The 5,945-nt window shown below is 41.6% G+C and overlaps 1 protein-coding gene across 1 annotated transcript in view; it reads left to right on the top strand.

Annotated features, from left to right (window-relative positions):
• Positions 1 to 2,297, top strand: part of cdc42ep2 (CDC42 effector protein (Rho GTPase binding) 2) — a 9,017-nt gene extending 6,720 nt beyond the window's left edge. The window contains exon 2 of the mRNA XM_017459580.3: positions 1 to 2,297. This exon is cut by the window's left edge and continues 1,462 nt beyond it. The gene's annotated coding sequence lies outside the window, so the exon portion shown is untranslated.
• The last annotated feature ends 3,648 nt before the right edge of the window (positions 2,298 to 5,945 follow it).

The raw sequence follows: 5,945 nt of genomic DNA, 5'->3' as shown, positions 1-5,945 counted from the left end.
CATCTTAGTTGGAGATGTGAAAGGACTTGGAACGTTGCACCTTTTGGATTTTCCGGATGTTTCTGCGCTCGGACTGGGACGGTTGATCCCTGCTCTGATTCCGAGCCTTTTTTAGACGGAGGTGTGAGGATCGGTTCTGTCGCTGAAACCACAGCTGGGGTTTTTATACCGAGCCCGTGGAGATTTATCACCGGACCGTGTTCGAGCCTTCCAGGCGAATTCCAAAAAATTTTTTTAACAAATTCAGCTCGGTGAAGTAAACAAGGTTAAGAGGGGAAAAAAGCTCAGTTCTAGAGAAATGTACTGTAATTACTTTACGTTTCGCGTTCATAAAAAAACAAAAAAAAAAACAAACCACGATAGCGTTTGTAGCGATCTGTTCTTCTCGATGTACATCCTGACACTTAATTCTATAAATTATACTCAGCAGGACGCGAATTGTGACACGTCACGGTTTTATGATGATATCTGTTTGGGGGCGGGGCTTGGAGACAGTGGGCATGGATGACAACAAGAAGAAAAAACAGAGCGCAGTGGTTTTATATTGTTTTTCAAAACCTATATATTGTAAAAGAAATTATAAGGGTTGCCAGGGTTATGAAATGTACACCTAATGGGGATAGCATTGGAACAAGGGGGTCGGGGGGGACGGGTTCGCACTTGGCCTAGTTTCAAAAAATATGTCCGTGTCTACCAAGAGCTTGTTTTAAAGTAGTCAGTAATGGGGTGTGGTCATATGCATGTGTTCTAGTGTACCATCAGAATGCCTAGTAAATGATCTGGAAGGAAATAAGGCTAAGATTGGCTGAGGGAAAAGATGGTTATGGAGCGGATAACGGTCTCGGCGGCCGTATCGAGGACACGGCGGATTAGAAATGCTCGCGCACTACGCAACGTGTTCCTATCGTTTACGCTCTCACTTAAAGTTAAGGTGCGACGATACGTAGAACCTGGAACATCTGTGAGAACGCGACACACGCCAGAGAGACGAATATCACCCGCGTTAGTGCTGGGAACCCCACACGGTCCGGTGCGAAAAACCGAAGCCCTGTACCGTACGTGCACGTCCGGGACATACCGCTGGACAGTCTGTCACGCTGTCAGTCGTTCGGATTCGTTCGGCTTCTCCACGATGTTGCGTTGAGTGCGTTTTCCCAAGCGACGTTCCCGTCTTATAAGGGTGCTGGAAAATCTGTGCAATTCCTCTTTAAGGCTTTCGCTAGCGCGAGAAAAAGGGGTGAAAGAGCGAGGTCATGTGACGCTTGGTGTACTTTGAGTCAACAGCGAGTAGATCATTAACGTATGAACCGACCCACGCTGAAACCGTTAAAGGAACGAGCTCTGTGATTTAAGAGGCGTGGCTTCAAAGACTTCCTGCTATAAGGTCCCGCTGCGTGGTGAACACTGTATTACTTAGCAATAACAGATATTAGCTGCATATTATTATTATTATTATTATTATTATTATTATTATTATTATTATTATTCATGATGACATCACACGGAAGACTTAATTATCCACGATTCTCTTCGTCTTTTCACGATTAATCTCGGCGAGGACGCCTGCGCCCGTCCTGTACTGGACTATTATGGGATAGGAGATACCGATAGCCTATTTTTAGTCACGCACACGCACAAAATGTGATTAGATGTTCACACGTCCAGAACAAGCTAGCGTGATAGCAGCTGTGGAGTGTGTATACGCGCGCGCGCGTGTGTGTGTGTGTGTGTGTGTGTGTGTGTGTCCTAGCATGCTAGTGTGAAGCTTGTGTGTCAACACAACACAGGGACAGTTACTATGGTTGTATTGTCATGAATCCACATAGAGGCCTTGAGGAGTGGAGCATCATGGGAAGGAGGAGAGGAGCGTCGACAAAGTTCCTACAGAGTTTTTTTTTTCACTTTCGGTCAAAACCTGGAAAATGTGCCTTTCTCTCTCTCTCTCTCTCTCTCTCTCTCTCTCTCTCTTCCAAACCTGTGAATTTTCTTTCTTGGCAAATTGTGCTTGATTTATTTATTCCCAGGTTCATGAAAATGAAATACTAAAAGTCTAAACCACACAAAAGCTGAGACAGTAACTGTTTGTGTTACACAGTACACTCACACACACACACACACACACCCCGTTCTCAACTGATTGTGCAGAACACTTTCTCTCTGCTGCTGCTGCTGCTGTGTAAATCTCCCAGTAGCTCCCAGTTCACACGAGGAGATGCTTCGTGCGTTCCCAGTGAACAGTGACAATTCTATAATAAGCTAGAGTTATAAAATATCAATAAAGGACAATTTCATACGAAGCCGTGTTGCATTCATGAGTCTTTTTCTTCTATAGGCTATAGAATTGTTTTTTATATATATATATATATATATATATATATATATATATATATATATATATATATATATATACACACACACACACACGTCTTCGCCGTGCTGTCCGAGGGAAATACACGGCGGCCCAGACTGTTTTATTCCTCTTGTACCGCAGCGATTTCTCGACGGTGTTGAATTTACTCGCGTCCACAAGACATGTTGCGACCAAATGACCAAATGCTTCGAAATTCTAGCACCTTCTGAGTTCCTCAAACGGTATTTGCGTTCATGAGTCTCTTTGTAGAGTTTCTCTTCAGGGAGGTTTAAGGTCTATCCTGAATGTGTGAGTGTGTGCCCTTTCTATTCGCCGTGCAGGCCTGGGAATCTGTCCAACTGTCTGTATTAATGCTGAAGCCTTGACCCTGACCCTCAGAACCATGGGAACAGGGAGGGGGGCGAGAGAGAGAGAGAGAGAGAGAGAGAGAGAGAGAGAGAGGAGGTGATTTAGGTCATAGAATAAGAAGAAAGCCTTAAAACGGATCAAGTGGGAGTGATCCGGGAGGGTGAGGAAGGAAGAGAGGTGCATGAAGGGAGATATTGTCCACCATTATTCCTCAAAATAACAGCAGCAACAACAGGAAGGATACAGACAGGCAGGGACGGAGTGAGTGAGAGAGAGAGAGAGGGAGAGAGAGAGTAAGCAGAAGACATTCCTTTGTTTATCCACTTAGCGGTACTGTTATGAAGAACACCGTTGCGTAACCGTTTTTTTTGGCACGTTAACCGCTCGCTCCACTTTAACATAAAACCTTCAAACACAATGCTGAAGTTTCCAGCCAAGCAGAATAATTAGCCACCACAGAAGAGAGAGAGAGTGTGTGTGTCTGTGCGTATAATGTCAGCATTTGGAGCAGGAATGTAAGGAATAGAACATGCAGGGGCACGCTGTTACGGGAAAATAACCAACCAAAAGAGCAGACTGGGGCGACAGAGCGGAGTTTCGCTTACTATTACTATTATTATTATTATTATTATTATTATTATTATATTATTTTCCAATTTACAGTTACATTTCTCGTTGGTTCCTGTTCGCGCTTACGTTATAGTAGCTATAATCAGGCGTTCTCTCAACGATTAATATTAAACAATAATAGACAGCTTGTTGAGTTCACACTCATGGAAGGAGTCTCCAGTGTCAGGGCTTTGTAACAGTCCCTATGTTTCCCGACATGGGCAAGTCTTCAGGACAGACGAGTTGACACAGGTTTCTGGTTTAAATGTAATCATAAATGGATCAAATGTACATCAGTCTTAATTATTGAAGTCTTCGCTGGCAAATCGCCATGGTATAAGAGGAGTGAAACACTGCAGGACGGATCCAGTGGTGAGAGGAAACGCCGTGTCGTCACGGCACTCCGCTGTGGTTAGTGCGCTTCCTAAAACAGCACAACATGCGGCGTGTTGGAGTTTCTTCCACGGCGGAGAACTTCCCAGAACTCGCTTCGTAAGGCAGAGCTCCGATTCGTGTGGAGTAAAGCGCCATTACAGGGTGGATTTGAATAAAACGTGTCCAACGCTGAGATCTAAACGGATAACTGCCTCGTCGAGCCAAGGACCGAGAAACAGACGCCCTGGTTTGCAATTATAACGTGAGATAACGCAGAGTCAACAACAAGCACAATTCCTGAATGCACAACAAAAGAGTCTGGAGTGTGTGGCTAATCTGGTGTGTGTGTGTGTGTGTGTGTGTGTGTGTGTGTGTGTGTGTGTGTGCCAACTGCTTCATTAGAATTGCAACACTGCTGAGAAGCACCACCCACAAACGAGTTGAGAATGATGGTTAATTATACCATCAACAACAAAAACAGCACCTGTGTGTGTGTGTGTGTGTGTGTGTGTGTGTGTGTGTGTGTGTGTGTGTGTGTAAACAATGTAAAAGATGAAAAAAAACCTTGTGTAATGAAGAAAGAAGAAAACCACCTGGAGGAGGAGGAGGAGGATGAAAAGGTTCCGAAGTTCAGTGGAATGTGTTTTTTTTTTGTCAAGGCTGGTCTCAACTTGTTTAATTATATTTCCTTTCATTTTGCTGGAAACTGAAACAAAACATGTCTCCTTTTTACGCGAGGCAGAAAGTAGTGAGTTTTTTTTTCACTTTGAACTTTTGACCTTCTTCCATCGACGTGTTGCTCCGTTTTCACGTCGTTTTACGCTGTCCTACATTACCCACAATGCTGTTGCTGATAGCGATGCAGTGGGATTAGTGCTGCGATCCGTTGTGGAGGTGGAAAAGTTCCCCGTCTATATTTTCCCAGGTTCTGAAAGACAAAAGTGTTCCAGTGCTTCGGCCTGGAAAAACGTGGACGCCCCGGAACACGTGCGTATCTGTACGGCTAGTCTGTGAACGAAGAACGACCTGTTAAGAAGATCGACATGAAATATTTCCGTGTGATTAAAGAACATGTATGTAGGAGAAATGGTTAGCAAAGTGGTGCAGAAGCTCACACAGACTGACAAAGCTACGACACTCGACACTAGAAATAATATAAGGATAAAAATATGTCACAGAAGCTGAAGGTCTTTAAGCGAATCACTTTTTTCCTCAGCACCTAGCTCAGTGTCTCAGACTCAGGAAGGGGGCGTGGCCTAATAAAAAAAATTGAAATACACATACACTTTAATATGAAAACAGGATTTTAAAAATGTATTTATTTATTTTTATTTGTTATAAATGTCCTGAAAGCTGCACTGATCGCTGGCTGTAGATGAAGAGTTTTGAGATTTTATGTGCGTGTGTAGCACTTTCTTCTGACCTTGAATATGTTAAGAAACACATCAGAGTAATACTGCAACAACACTGCCACCATGTGGCCAATTGTAGAACTGCACTCGTCTTTGGTTGTAAGCTACCCGTGTGATCAAAGATGTTCTGCAGTGACCCAAAATCCCTGAAAGAGTAGAGTTGTATTTGTTTGCCTCCCAAAAACACGAAGAAGAAGAGGAAGAAGAAGAGATGGAGCATTAATTGAAGGCAAAGAACATTAAAAATGAAAGCATTTAGTATTCATTGATTAGTTTGAAGGCAAATTTTGATGTCATTAAAAATATTGTAAAAAATAAATACTCTCACAATTTTTTTGTTTTTAAAATAACAAGTGAATAAACAGTCACTTATGTGTCTTTAAGTTACATTAAACCGTTATTTCAGTTATATTTAAACAGCAGTATTCATATATTTGAATATTATAATAACATTTACATTCGACAATATTTATGTTCATATATACATGTTAAAATAGCAATAATAATATCGATTAATCGATATTATTAATATTATTGATCAAATAATATCGAGCTGCAAGTGTGTTACACGATGATAATAATAATAATAATAATAATAATAATAATAATAATAATAATAATAATAATAATGATAATAATAATAATACATTTTAAATAACATTGTTATAAATAATATGTTCAAGTTGCAAGACATTTAAAAATATTTTTGGTTTGTAAGTTTATTTATTTATTTATTTATTTATTATTATTATTGCGGCGCGACCTTCTTAACCACGTGACCAGCTTCCGGTCTACTCCTCGCCTCTTTGGCGCGCATGCGCAGTTGGAGA

Source organism: Ictalurus punctatus, chromosome 28 (genome assembly GCF_001660625.3).
Source record: "Ictalurus punctatus breed USDA103 chromosome 28, Coco_2.0, whole genome shotgun sequence".
Taxonomy (NCBI): Eukaryota; Metazoa; Chordata; class Actinopteri; order Siluriformes; family Ictaluridae; genus Ictalurus; species Ictalurus punctatus.
The sequence above is the reverse complement of the archived record's forward strand: the minus strand, read 5'-3'. Positions and strand labels throughout refer to the sequence as shown.